The sequence below is a fragment of the Takifugu rubripes genome, chromosome 17, assembly GCF_901000725.2.
Source record: "Takifugu rubripes chromosome 17, fTakRub1.2, whole genome shotgun sequence".
Taxonomy (NCBI): domain Eukaryota; kingdom Metazoa; phylum Chordata; class Actinopteri; order Tetraodontiformes; family Tetraodontidae; genus Takifugu; species Takifugu rubripes.
This window is the reverse complement of record NC_042301.1, coordinates 8121119-8136118: the sequence shown is the minus strand read 5'-3', so window position 1 is coordinate 8136118 and position 15000 is coordinate 8121119. Positions and strand designations below refer to the sequence as shown.

Below are 15000 nucleotides of genomic sequence, written 5' to 3'. Positions count from 1 at the left end.
ACTGGAGAAGCTATTTGTGGATTCTTTGAATGCTCCGGTTACCACTGGTAAAGATAAAAGGACGGCCAGGAAAGGGCTGGTTGCTGGCTGAATGCCTCCCCCAGGCTGTTACACCCCCCAGGCACTGAGAGGCTCCGAGAGAGGAACCACAGAGGCTGACAGATGAGACAGGATGCTAGGAGCTGCTCCAGCCGGCTAACATGCTCGTTTCCAATTAAAGTGGGGACGGTGTATTTTAGGCCAGAGAACCAAGAACAGCAGGCGAGGAAGCCACGGCATGTGTTCTTGCTGGTTACCAGAGATGACCAGAGACAGGTGAGGCCCAGGTGAGGCCCAGGTGAGGCCTCCCGTCAACATCCCAGACAGCATCGGGCTCAGGTAGCTCCACAGTAGGGGTGTTCACCTGCCTGACCACCTCTGGGTCGATGGAACAGCCGTCAGGTCTGGGTGAGCAGCACCATTAACCTGGGTGAGCAGCACCGTTAACATGGGTGAGCAGCACCGTTAACCTGGGTGAGCAGCACCGTTAACCTGGGTGAGCAGCACCGTTAACCTGGGTGAGCAGCACCGTTAACATGGGTGAGCAGCACCGTTAACCTGGGTGAGCAGCACCGTTAACATGGGTGAGCAGCACCGTTAATCTGGGTGAGCAGCACCGTTAACATGGGTGAGCAGCACCGTTAACCTGGGTGAGCAGCACCGTTAACCTGGGTGAGCAGCACCGTTAATCTGGGTGAGCAGCACCGTTAACCTGGGTGAGCAGCACCGTTAACATGGGTGAGCAGCACCGTTAACATGGGTGAGCAGCACCGTTAACCTGGGTGAGCAGCACCGTTAACATGGGTGAGCAGCACCGTTAACCTGGGTGAGCAGCACCGTTAACATGGGTGAGCAGCACCGTTAACATGGGTGAGCAGCACCGTTAATCTGGGTGAGCAGCACCGTTAACATGGGTGAGCAGCACCGTTAATCTGGGTGAGCAGCACCGTTAACATGGGTGAGCAGCACCGTTAACCTGGGTGAGCAGCACCGTTAACATGGGTGAGCAGCACCGTTAATCTGGGTGAGCAGCACCGTTAACCTGGGTGAGCAGCACCGTTAATCTGGGTGAGCAGCACCGTTAACATGGGTGAGCAGCACCGTTAATCTGGGTGAGCAGCACCGTTAACCTGGGTGAGCAGCACCGTTAATCTGGGTGAGCAGCACCGTTAACATGGGTGAGCAGCACCGTTAATCTGGGTGAGCAGCACCGTTAACCTGGGTGAGCAGCACCATTAATCTGGGTGAGCAGCTCTGTGTGTGTGTGTGTGTGTGCGTGCGTGCGTGTGTGTGTGTGCGTGTGTGTGTGTGTGCGTGCGTGTGTGCGTGCGTGCGTGCGTGCGTGTGTGCGTGCGTGCGTGCGTGTGTGTGTGTGCGCGTGCGTGCGTGTGTGTGTGTGTGTTGCCATCTTCCCATGGATTAATACATATTGTACAAGGAGAATCTCAATACGAGTCTAGTTTAACCAGATCTACGTTTGGTTATCTGGGTTAGGGTTGGTTAGTTAGTTCCCTCTCTGGCTGTGAGCTTCTTCCCGCTCTCCTTCTCAGGACCACCCACATGTCCAACCAGAGCCTCCAGTCAGGCTTCAGCTTCAGCCTCTTGGCTCTTGGAGAGGAGACCCTCAGAATAAGGGCTCACACTGGAGGTTCTACATCTTCTAAAGCTTCAGGCATTCAGAAACACATGTTTAGCACTGAATGAGGGCAGCTGGAGCTTCAGAAAGGGTAATTAAGAGTTAGGGTTAGGGTTAGGGTAATTAAGAGGAATCCACGAAATGCTAGCAAAGCTATAGTGTGATGTCATCATTATTGCACAGCAACACTACGACAAACCACGATATCGGTTTCATCATAATAAGCACTTTTTATTGTTTAGGAAATGGTTGGCATTTATCATTTTCATCTCCCCCCCAAGGAGCCGTTGAGCCCCCCCCCCCCCCCCCCCTTCCTTCCTGCTTTTCTCCATTGTTTGGCTAAATCGAACCTCTATGTCAGAGGAGCTCCTTTGCTCTTAATCCCATGATGCTGGAAAAAGACGATTGTTTCGCACTGGACTCAAACAGCTTCTGTTCTGGATGCATCCTCGATAGTGGGTTAGGGTTAGTGGTTAGGGTTAGTGGTTAGGGTTAGGGTTAGTGGTTAGGGTTAGGGTTAGGGTTAGGGTTAGTGGTTAGGGTTAGGGTTAGTGGTTAGGGTCAGGGTTAGTGGTTAGGGTTAGTGGTTAGGGTTAGTGGTTAGTGGTTAGTGGTCAGGGTTAGGTTAGGGTTAGGGGTCAGGGTTAGGTTAGGGGTTAGGGTTAGTGGTTAGGGTCAGGGTTAGGGTCAGGGTCAGGGTTAGGGTTAGTGGTCAGGGTCAGGGTTAGGTTAGGGTTAGGGTTAGTGGTCAGGGTCAGGGTCAGGGTTAGGTTAGGGTTAGGGTTAGTGGTCAGGGTCAGGGTCAGGGTTAGGGTCAGGGTTAGGGTTGCTGGTGTTCTCACTGACCTGGTGCAGATTAAAATGGCTTTGGGGGCTGTTTCATGACAGATGTGGCGTTAAATGCCCGTCTCCTGATGTCTACAGGTAAAGAAGGAATGGGCGGGACTTACCTGTAGACGGGTCTCAGATATCCGTCAGTCATCAGTGTGGGTGCAGCTGTAGACAGAATTCAGTCCCTCATTTAAACTAGTAAAGTTTTAATGATCTGTGTGGCCACCAAAGGAGGAGCTGCAGTGAGAACCTGACCTAGTTTGATACCTCCAAACCATGTTTGCCAATCTTGCCTCATTCTGATTTTATGAGGTCTTTATGAGGTAGAGCGGATACACACGGATGTGTGCAGGCAGTCATGAGTGAAAATAGCTTGTGAACTGTCTGTGGCTTCCCTCTGAGTGCATATACATATATATATATATGCATATACATATATATATATATGCATATACATATATATATATATGCATATACATATATATATACAGTATATGTATATTTATATATATAATCTGAGCGGGGCCATTATTCAAGTTGCACCCCACACTCACGATATCATGGCTGTCCCCCCATGACAGCGGCATAGGTCGGCTAAGCTTGAATAACCGCCCCCCATCGCTCTCCTGTCTCTTCAGGAGGACGAGGACACACTGTCTCTTCAGGACGAGGACACACTGTCTCTTCAGGACGAGGACACACTGTCTCTTCAGGACGAGGACACACTGTCTCTTCAGGAGGACGAGGACACGCAGGTGCCACTGAGATGTGATTTCCTGGGTTGCAATTCATTTGGACAAAGCGGAACACAGTAAATCAGGTGAGGATTCCTGCGTCCTGTTACGCAATATAATCAATGAAATATAGGAAGGGATATTGATAATAATAGATGCTAATATGATGCAAGTGGAGCTGGCCCCAGGGTGCCAAGTGTGGCCCCAGGGTGCCAAGTGTGGCCCCAGTGTGAAGCCAAGTGTGGCCCCAGAGTGAAGCCAAGTGTGGCCCCAGAGTGAAGCCAAGTGTGGCCCCAGGGTGCCAAGTGTGGCCCCAGTGTGAAGCCACGTGTGGCCCCAGTGTGAAGCCACGTGTGGCCCCAGTGTGAAGCCAAGTGTGGCCCCAGTGTGAAGCCACGTGTGGCCCCAGTGTGAAGCCACGTGTGGCCCCAGTGTGAAGCCAAGTGTGGCCCCAGTGTGAAGCCACGTGTGGCCCCAGTGTGAAGCCAAGTGTGGCCCCAGAGTGAAGCCAAGTGTGGCCCCAGTGTGAAGCCAAGTGTGGCCCCAGAGTGAAGCCACGTGTGGCCCCAGTGTGAAGCCAAGTGTGGCCCCAGTGTGAAGCCACGTGTGGCCCCAGTGTGAAGCCAAGTGTGGCCCCAGTGTGAAGCCAAGTGTGGCCCCAGTGTGAAGCCACGTGTGGCCCCAGTGTGAAGCCACGTGTGGCCCCAGGGTGCCAAGTGTGGCCCCAGTGTGAAGCCACGTGTGGCCCCAGAGTGAAGCCAAGTGTGGCCCCAGTGTGAAGCCACGTGTGGCCCCAGAGTGAAGCCAAGTGTGGCCCCAGTGTGAAGCCAAGTGTGGCCCCAGTGTGAAGCCACGTGTGGCCCCAGTGTGAAGCCACGTGTGGCCCCAGTGTGAAGCCAAGTGTGGCCCCAGTGTGAAGCCAAGTGTGGCCCCAGTGTGAAGCCACGTGTGGCCCCAGTGTGAAGCCAAGTGTGGCCCCAGTGTGAAGCCAATTGTGGCCCCAGTGTGAAGCCAAGTGTGGCCCCAGTGTGAAGCCAAGTGTGGCCCCAGTGTGAAGACAAGTGTGGCCCCAGTGTGAAGCCAAGTGTGGCCCCAGTGTGAAGACAAGTGTGGCCCCAGTATGAAGCCAAGTGTGGCCCCAGTGTGAAGCCAAGTGTGGCCCCAGTATGGCCTGGCATTCTCTCTGGAGGTCAGAGGGCTTCACCTGGGGCCCACTGCAGGTAAACATGGGTCGGGAGGGTAGGACCGTTTGTGGCCCCTGGCATGAATAACAGAATCAGCCCCAGACTCCACGCAGGTAAATCTCCGTCTGTATGAAGCAACTCGCTACAGCTTATTCACCAAATCTTTACAAGCTGACTGGCTGTGGAAAATTTCAAATTAACGTGCTCATTTTTAATCAGAACTCCTGTGTGAAAGAGTGGAGCTGAAGGTCGCGGAGGTCATGTGTAGACAGCTAGGGTTAGGGCCACACAGCTGGGAACTGTGGCCTCTGCTGAACTATAATGTATATGAACCCAGTTGATCTGAGATCCTTTTAATGAGTTGTTGCTAAGTTAATAAAGCTCCGTTCATTTAATTACCCAAGATGTTTCAGGTCAGCAGAGTTGATTAGATACAAAGTGCTCGAACACCAATGTGGAGTCAGTATTTTAAACCGTCCTCAGGTGAGGGGGTTTCAGACCAACTTCTGTTCAGTTCCTGTTCATAGTTTATGACTAATTGTTTCAGTTCAAATAATGGCTCGGCCTTAGCGGTGCGAGTGTGTCTACACCTCCTTCCTTCCTTTCCTTCCTTCCTCAACTCTCCGACGCTGGAGCTCACTGAGGAGCCTGATTCAAGGCTGCACTTTTGTCCCCCAGAGACACTGAGTGAAGACAAGCAACAACGGCACCATTCTTCAGATTTTCTTTTCTGTATGAAACAGTTGTTTCCTGATTCACACACACACACACACACACACACACACACACACCCTCCATTTCCCTGTACACCACCAATGATCACAGACCTGACGTCTTGTGTTGAGCAGAGAGGCCTTTGTCCGAAAACAATAGCCATGCCAGCCATCATCGTCTGGCTGGACTCTTTAAAGGAGGGTGTGTGTGTGTGTGTGCGCGCGTGTGTGTGTGCGTGCGTGTGTGTGTGCGTGGGTGTGTACGTATCATTACATTCTTATTTTCTACTGTTTGTGTCTGTGTCAAGTCATTTCTCCAGGATCAGCAGATGGGCCTGCAAAATTATATTCAGCCATCTTTTCTTGTGTGCAAACAAGCTGCAAGAGTGCACACACACACACACACACACACACACACACACACACACGCAAGCATAGAAAACTGGGAAACCTTGGAAGCTCTTAGATTTGATTGGAGTTGAAGAAGCAAAATGTTCAAGTCAGCCAACTTGACCTTGATTCCTCGTTTCCTAATTAGGATACTGTAAATATCCTAACGCCCTAAAATCTGTCATGACAGGACCAGTTTTGCTAATGAAGCTATACTCTAATGTTCCGTGAATGTTTCCTGGCCACGCCCCCCGTTACTTTTCCTTCCTGGTTGAGGGCTCAACAGCTTTTCCCCACGTTTACAGTTGATATTATCATATATATTATAATATAATAACAATATTATCATGTTGTTTGATGTTCCATATGTTGGTTTCACACTGTTTTCTGGTGACCGGGTTGAGTTTGAGGCAGCAGGAGAGCACATGCACACAAGTGCACGTGACCATGCACAGAGCTGCCAAACACAAATGCACCTGAGGACAGTGGAACAAACCCCCCACACACCTGCACACACACACGCACACACACACACACACCTGACCACAGGGAATGGCCTACAGAGATACTCTTTGTCAACAACTTGGAAGAAAGCAGCTATTTAGGGCCGGAGTATTCCTGGAAGAATAAACCTTATTTGTCTGAAGAGCCTGTGTGATATCAAACGAGTGACGGCTGTTTTGCTCTTCGTTGGGTTAGAGGGTTAGAGGGTTAGAGTTAGGGTTAGAGGGTTAGAGGGTTAGAGGGTTAGAGTTAGGGTTAGAGGGTTAGAGGGTTAGAGAGTTAGGGTTAGAGGGTTAGAGGGTTAGAGGGTTAGGGTTAGAGGGTTAGGGTTAGGGTTAGAGGGTTAGAGTTAGGGTTAGAGGGTTAGGGTTAGAGGGTTAGAGGGTTAGAGTTAGGGTAGAGGGTTAGAGGGTTAGAGGGTTAGGGTTAGAGGGTTAGAGTTAGGGTTAGAGGGTTAGAGGGTTAGAGTTAGGGTTAGAGGGTTAGAGGGTTAGAGTTAGGGTTAGAGGGTTAGAGGGTTAGAGGGTTAGGGTTAGAGGGTTAGAGTTAGGGTTAGAGGGTTAGAGGGTTAGGGTTAGAGGTTAGAGGTTAGGGTTAGAGGGTTAGGGTTAGAGGGTTAGAGGGTTAGAGGGTTAGGGTTAGAGGGTTAGAGTTAGGGTTAGGGTTAGAGGGTTAGAGGGTTAGGGTTAGAGGGTTAGAGGGTTAGGTTAGAGGGTTAGAGGGTTAGGGTTAGAGGGTTAGGGTTAGGGTTAGAGGGTTAGAGGGTTAGGGTTAGAGGGTTAGGGTTAGAGGGTTAGAGGGTTAGAGTTAGGGTTAGAGGGTTAGAGGGTTAGAGTTAGGGTTAGAGGGTTAGGGGTTAGAGGGTTAGAGTTAGGGTTAGAGGGTTAGAGTTAGGGTTAGAGGGTTAGGGTTAGGGTTAGAGGGTTAGGAGTTAGAGGGTTAGGGTTAGAGGGTTAGAGGGTTAGGGTTAGAGGGTTAGGGTTAGAGGGTTAGGGTTAGAGGGTTAGGGTTAGGGTTAGAGGGTTAGGGTTAGAGGGTTAGGGTTAGGGTTAGGGTTAGAGGGTTAGGGTTAGGGTTAGAGGGTTTAGGGTTAGAGGGTTAGGGTTAGGGTTAGGGTTAGAGGGTTAGGGTTAGGGTTAGAGGGTTAGAGTTAGAGGGTTAGGGTACCATGGTGAATCCACCACAGCCCCGAGAGAGAGAACCAGCAAAAGGAAACAGACCAACGGCACCAAGCACACTGGCCATGCAAGAATTCCTTCAACGTTTTCCTTTCATAGTCAGAAGGAACCAGAAGTTGTGAAGGAAGGGTGGGTGCACGAACAAAGCGGTCACTCTCTGGTAACCCGTCACCTTATAGACTGATCACTGATCAGCTGCAGTGACACACTAATAGCCTGTCATTAAACAGGTGGCGCCATTTCGTTATCTCATATTCTGCACCGTGGTCAGACCCGTGCGCTTTGTAAATGATGCAATACCATCGTCCCCATCAAGACTGGCGATAAACCCTTGTAACCACCTTAGTGGCGCTCACTCCTAACGCAACAAAACCCGAACCTCGTGTTAAGATCTTATGTTTCAGGGTTCGGTGTGATTCAGTGTTTTCTATAGATGTTTTAACCAGTCCTTTTCTACTGGTCCTTATTTTAAGTAGGTCATAAAAATATCGATAATTATTCATATTGAAGGCTATAAAACACTTGATACCAGGTTTGATAGAAACGCAGTGTGGAGCCACCCTGAGGGGAGCACAAGGGGTAGGGGTAGGGTTAGGGTTAGGGTTAACCTAGGCTAACCCTAACCCTAACCCTAACCCTAACCCTGAGGGGAGCACAAGGGGTAGGGTTAGGGTTAGGGTTAGGGTTAACCTAGGCTAACCCTAACCCTAACCCTAACCCTAACCCTGAGGGGAGCACAAGGGGTAGGGTTAGGGTTAGGGTTAGGGTTAACCTAGGCTAACCCTAACCCTAACCCTAACCCTAACCCTAACCCTGAGGGGAGCACAAGGGGTAGGGTTAGGGTTAGGGTTAGGGTTAACCTAGGCTAACCCTAACCCTAACCCTAACCCTAACCCCTGAGGGGAGCACAAGGGGTAGGGTTAGGGTTAGGGTTAGGGTTAACCTAGGCTAACCCTAACCCTAACCCTGAGGGGAGCACAAGGGGTAGAGCTCATCCGTTGTGTTGTCCAGAGACTGGACCCATGAGCGGCTGGGTCAATCCTCCGCTGCACCAAGGCTTCATTTCACGCCTCCGCTTCAGTCTTTCATTGTCAGAACAGCTATCTGCTGAGAGCCCGCTTATCTTCTTTTTCTTCTCAATTTAAGTTGTGACGATTTGCACAACATCAGACTGATTTATGCAGGATTGTGCGTGTTTGTTTTTTCCCATTTACAACCTGTAAATGAACATTCCTTGCTTGCTAACTCTGCATTTCCGAAGCATTTTCCCAGTCGTTAGACAACCCATCGTCAAGTGGCTTCTGTTGTATTTATATTCCACTGTTGATGGCTGTGCATTATGTAAGCGCCCCAGAAAGGCCTTCAGAAATAAATATTTCAAGGCTCAGAGAGACACGGTTCATATCTGCTCTGTAATGCATGAAGCAAATGTCTTCAGCACAAATTCCTATTTCTTCCAGAACAACGAAGCTTCATATGCTGATCGTGAACAGTTCACATAGGAAGAGCATCAAAACATTCCTCGCAGTCTTAAGTGAAATGTGTAGCCTTGATTTTTGATGCAAGGTTATTCGGAATGTAATGTTCACAGCGGAGTGTGCCAAACGTGTTTAATCTTTTTTACAAAGCATCCGAGGAATGATAGCATGAATGAGGGTGAGGAGAAAAGGCAGCCTCGGATACAGAGCTTGGGAAGAACATTTGCTGTAACGGATGAGGAGAGATAATGGCGCCATCGGATGAGAAGAAATGGAGGGTTGCTGCCATAACGAGGAAAAAATGCTAACTGTCTTTAACTTGGCTGCTTTGTCCCTTTGGGGGTCATGGGGAGGATGCTGGATCCTCCGCTTCTCCGTCCCCTACAGACAGAGCAACAATGCCCCCCCCCCCATCCCCAAAGAAATTATATAACAAAAACACAGAATTAGGTCAGTTCTGGAAATGTTGCATTTCCCTGCTTATCAGATGCATGCGTGTTATCTCCTGTCCATTTGTCTGTCTTGTCTTTAACGTTGCATCGTTGGGGCTGCTTTTCTCTCACACTGGACAGACCAGAGCTCCCTGTAGCCCCCCCCCCGTCTCATGCAACCGCTGGTGCACAAACCTCGCCTTTCTCTGGCGGTGGCTTTTAGGCAAAGCGTTGAGCGATCTGTCGTGACAGGACTGGGTTCAGAGCGCAGCGACAGAGAGGAAGTGGAAGTGACGGGGATGTGGTATGAAAGAGAAGACAGATAACAACGGGAGGAACGAGGGCCCGTGGAATCACTTCATGTCCTGCTGACATAACTGACCGTATCATGGGCAGTTCTGTAAAATTCCTCTTCCCTCGTTAGGGCCCTCAGCTGTTACCCTGTTAGCACCAAACATTTAGCACACATTTCCATGTGCACTTGCTTATCTAAGGTAGACAAGATAGTCACTTAAAGAGTCAGTTAGGTCCATATAGTTGAGGTCCTCTCTAATATAAGATTTCCATACCTTTTATTATCAAAAACCTGATTACAGCCAATGGAAACAATTAATTTGGAAGCCTTTCATTTATTTGACAGCAGTCCAAGGCTGTAGAAATAACGTTCAGCCTTTCAGCAAACGCACAAAGATGTATTTTCATTTCAAGACCAACGGAGTTTCAATGTGGTTAAAAGAGGAAAACATGGGTCTGAACCACAAAGGTTCCAAGAAAAAAACCTCAGGATTTACAAATATATTTTAGATATTACCTGAAACCTGTTGGGTCCAGGGTTCCGGGTTGTGTCTGGTGTTTCCTGCAGGGGGGGGGGAGTAGATTGGCAACAGCTGGCGCTGCAGGCAGACGCACCTGTCAGCGACCTCCATCAGGCCACCTGTTCCAGGACGGAGCGCCTGGCTACCAGCGTGGGACAGTTTGGGTGTCTTTCCTGCTCGTTTGAGGTCTCCTCGCCGTCCTGCTGGACTGGGGAACGCACAGAACCCGACTCCGCGTTGGCTCTGTGCTGGAGCTCGCGGTGCGCCCTGGAAGACCAGACGAGTCCAGGAGGACTGCTAGTTTGAGTTTGGTTAAATAAAGACTAGTTTTTGGACTTTTCAGCCCTGCGTTCTTGCCTGCTCTCGGGTCCTGTAAAAACCCAACCGTAACAAAACCAAGAACAAGAATTCCATCATCACGATGAGCAACTACAGAAGGAATATGAAACTGTAACTGAGGGATACAAAGGTCTGTTTGGGGCTCAAGATGGTGATTTAGGTTTAGGTTAGGTTAATGTAGGGCTGGTTGAGATTAGGAGCAGGGTAATACATTATGTCTGTGCAAGTCTCCAGAGACAGAAGTACAAAGGTGTGTGTACAGAGGTGTGTGTGTGTTAGACCAATCCGCTCATAACGCATTGAGAAAATACCAGAAGTACGGTTGTGAGTCAGGATGATTGTTTGGAAGAAATGCAAATTGTTCCAATCCAAATAGTCTCCAGGAGCTGCTTCTGAAAGACTGATTTGGACATCGGGATCATTTAGAGTTCCGATGTGCCAGACTGGAAAGAGCAGGTGCCCGGCCTGGGTTTTTAGCATCGTGCTGGATCAGGATTCTGCGTGACATCACAGCTCTCAGGGTTAGGCTTCCAAGGATATTTGCTTTGGTATGATCCCAATTATTAGTTGATGTTTATGCTGGTGAAGTGTCCCAAGTTAGTTTTCACAAGTGTAATGTAGGACAAGTTGACCTTTTAACATCTAATGCCATTATTATTGGCACAGTTAGTCAGTTCAGGTTTGGCCAAACTTTAACCTGCATAATAATGATTAGCCACACAAATCGATGTTATGATCATGAAAAACAGAATGAGCAGTATTTAGGTAACTTTCAGAGCATTTGTGGTGTGTAGCTCTGCTGAAACGTGAGCATAACTTGTGGAATTTGATTTTAGCTTCATCCTGAAATGCTCAAGGCTCTCACACACATGTGGCAGAGTGTGACGGTGAGAAATAAGAGGGTTTATATGCAGTTGGCTATGCTGGTGAGGAGCATATGGGGTGATGGAATAGCTTTTGAATTATGGAACAGTGGAATGGTGTAGCTGGTGGCGTCCAGCCAGAGGCCTGGAGATGCCTCCTGTGTCTGGCTGGAGACAGCTGGTCAGATCACTCATGTTCAAGCAAATTAGGAGCCAATCAATCACAATGGGCTAGCTGGTTGAGTTGTTAAAGCAGGGCTAACTATGGAGCAGAAGAGCCTCTGCAGACTGTTGAGATGTGGTCAAGAACGATATTAAAGCAATTACGATCCAATGGACTTGATACACATTTTAGACAAACTATGTTATGACAATGAACTAAAAAATGTATGCAACATAAAAATCAAATATTCTCTTGCCTGCTGGGATGCTAGCAGGACCCAATTATCTTTACTTGAAATTCAGTTCCAGTTTTTCATTCATGTAGACCAGAGGTCGTTAGTCTCTGGTCTACATGTGTTTGGTCCTCACTCTCTCTGGTCGTTAGTCTCTGGTCTACATGTGTTTGGTCCTCACTCTCTCTGGTCATTAGTCTCTGGTCTACATGTGTTTGGTCCTCACTCTCTCTGGTCGTTAGTCTCTGGTCTACATGTGTTTGGTCCTCACTCTCTCTGGTCGTTAGTCTCTGGTCTACATGTGTTTGGTCCTCGCTCTCTCTGGTCGTTAGTCTCTGGTCTACATGTGTTTGGTCCTCGCTCTCTCTGGTCATTAGTCTCTGGTCTACATGTGTTTGGTCCTCACTCTCTCTGGTCGTTAGTCTCTGGTCTACATGTGTTTGGTCCTCGCTCTGTCTGGTCGTTAGTCTCTGGTCTACATGTGTTTGGTCCTCACTCTCTCTGGTCATTAGTCTCTGGTCTACATGTGTTTGGTCCTCACTCTCTCTGGTCGTTAGTCTCTGGTCCACATGTGTTTGGTCCTCACTCTCTCTGGTCATTAGTCTCTGGTCCACATGTGTTTGGTCCTCACTCTCTCTGGTCGTTAGTCTCTGGTCCACATGTGTTTGGTCCTCGCTCTCTCTGGTCGTTAGTCTCTGGTCCACATGTGTTTGGTCCTCACTCTCTCTGGTCGTTAGTCTCTGGTCTACATGTGTTTGGTCCTCGCTCTCTCTGGTCGTTAGTCTCTGGTCTACATGTGTTTGGTCCTCACTCTCTCTGGTCGTTAGTCTCTGGTCCACATGTGTTTGGTCCTCACTCTCTCTGGTCGTTAGTCTCTGGTCCACATGTGTTTGGTCCTCACTCTCTCTGGTCGTTAGTCTCTGGTCTACATGTGTTTGGTCCTCACTCTCTCTGGTCATTAGTCTCTGGTCCACATGTGTTTGGTCCTCACTCTCTCTGGTCGTTAGTCTCTGGTCCACATGTGTTTGGTCCTCACTCTCTCTGGTCGTTAGTCTCTGGTCCACATGTGTTTGGTCCTCACTCTCTCTGGTCGTTAGTCTCTGGTCCACATGTGTTTGGTCCTCACTCTCTCTGGTCGTTAGTCTCTGGTCCACATGTGTTTGGTCCTCACTCTCTCTGGTCGTTAGTCTCTGGTCCACATGTGTTTGGTCCTCACTCTCTCTGGTCGTTAGTCTCTGGTCTACATGTGTTTGGTCCTCACTCTCTCTGGTCATTAGTCTCTGGTCTACATGTGTTTGGTCCTCACTCTCTCTGGTCGTTAGTCTCTGGTCTACATGTGTTTGGTCCTCACTCTCTCTGGTCGTTAGTCTCTGGTCTACATGTGTTTGGTCCTCACTCTCTCTGGTCGTTAGTCTCTGGTCTACATGTGTGGTCCTCGCTCTGTCTGGTCGTTAGTCTCTGGTCTACATGTGTTTGGTCCTCACTCTCTCTGGTCATTAGTCTCTGGTCTACATGTGTTTGGTCCTCACTCTCTCTGGTCGTTAGTCTCTGGTCCACATGTGTTTGGTCCTCACTCTCTCTGGTCATTAGTCTCTGGTCCACATGTGTTTGGTCCTCACTCTCTCTGGTCGTTAGTCTCTGGTCTACATGTGTTTGGTCCTCACTCTCTCTGGTCGTTAGTCTCTGGTCTACATGTGTGGTCCTCGCTCTGTCTGGTCGTTAGTCTCTGGTCTACATGTGTTTGGTCCTCACTCTCTCTGGTCATTAGTCTCTGGTCTACATGTGTTTGGTCCTCACTCTCTCTGGTCGTTAGTCTCTGGTCCACATGTGTTTGGTCCTCACTCTCTCTGGTCATTAGTCTCTGGTCCACATGTGTTTGGTCCTCACTCTCTCTGGTCGTTAGTCTCTGGTCTACATGTGTTTGGTCCTCGCTCTCTCTGGTCGTTAGTCTTTGGTCCACATGTGTTTGGTCCTCACTCTCTCTGGTCGTTAGTCTCTGGTCTACATGTGTTTGGTCCTCGCTCTCTCTGGTCGTTAGTCTCTGGTCCACATGTGTTTGGTCCTCACTCTCTCTGGTCGTTAGTCTCTGGTCCACATGTGTTTGGTCCTCACTCTCTCTGGTCGTTAGTCTCTGGTCCACATGTGTTTGGTCCTCACTCTCTCTGGTCGTTAGTCTCTGGTCTACATGTGTTTGGTCCTCACTCTCTCTGGTCATTAGTCTCTGGTCCACATGTGTTTGGTCCTCACTCTCTCTGGTCGTTAGTCTCTGGTCCACATGTGTTTGGTCCTCACTCTCTCTGGTCGTTAGTCTCTGGTCCACATGTGTTTGGTCCTCACTCTCTCTGGTCGTTAGTCTCTGGTCCACATGTGTTTGGTCCTCACTCTCTCTGGTCGTTAGTCTCTGGTCCACATGTGTTTGGTCCTCACTCTCTCTGGTCGTTAGTCTCTGGTCCACATGTGTTTGGTCCTCACTCTCTCTGGTCGTTAGTCTCTGGTCCACATGTGTTTGGTCCTCACTCTCTCTGGTCATTAGTCTCTGGTCCACATGTGTTTGGTCCTCACTCTCTCTGGTCGTTAGTCTCTGGTCCACATGTGTTTGGTCCTCGCTCTCTCTGGTCATTAGTCTCTGGTCTACATGTGTTTGGTCCTCACTCTCTCTGGTCGTTAGTCTCTGGTCTACATGTGTTTGGTCCTCGCTCTCTCTGGTCGTTAGTCTCTGGTCTACATGTGTTTGGTCCTCGCTCTCTCTGGTCGTTAGTCTCTGGTCTACATGTGTTTGGTCCTCACTCTCTCTGGTCATTAGTCTCTGGTCTACATGTGTTTGGTCCTCACTCTCTCTGGTCGTTAGTCTCTGGTCCACATGTGTTTGGTCCTCACTCTCTCTGGTCGTTAGTCTCTGGTCTACATGTGTTTGGTCCTCGCTCTCTCTGGTCGTTAGTCTCTGGTCTACATGTGTTTGGTCCTCGCTCTCTCTGGTCGTTAGTCTCTGGTCTACATGTGTTTGGTCCTCGCTCTCTCTGGTCGTTAGTCTCTGGTCCACATGTGTTTGGTCCTCGCTCTCTCTGGTCGTTAGTCTCTGGTCCACATGTGTTTGGTCCTCGCTCTCTCTGGTCGTTAGTCTCTGGTCTACATGTGTTTGGTCCTCGCTCTCTCTGGTCGTTAGTCTCTGGTCTACATGTGTTTGGTCCTCGCTCTCTCTGGTCGTTAGTCTCTGGTCCACATGTGTTTGGTCCTCACTCTCTCTGGTCGTTAGTCTCTGGTCCACATGTGTTTGGTCCTCGCTCTCTCTGGTCGTTAGTCTCTGGTCTACATGTGTTTGGTCCTCGCTCTCTCTGGTCGTTAGTCTCTGGTCCACATGTGTTTGGTCCTCGCTCTCTCTGGTCGTTAGTCTCTGGTCCACATGTGTTTGGTCCTCGCTCTCTCTGGTCGTTAGTCTCTGGTCCACATGTGTTTGGTCCTCACTCTCTCTG

The 15000-nt window shown here is 49.4% G+C and overlaps 1 protein-coding gene across 10 annotated transcripts in view; it reads left to right on the top strand.

Moving 5' to 3' along the window:
• LOC105418305 (adhesion G protein-coupled receptor L3-like) overlaps nucleotides 1-15000 on the top strand; it is an 89278-nt gene that overhangs the window by 6404 nt on the left and 67874 nt on the right. For all 10 annotated transcript variants that reach the window (XM_029850350.1, XM_029850357.1, XM_029850356.1 and 7 more), the window contains exon 2: nucleotides 3145-3326. The gene's annotated coding sequence lies outside the window, so the exon portion shown is untranslated. The remainder of the gene's footprint in view (nucleotides 1-3144; nucleotides 3327-15000) is intronic.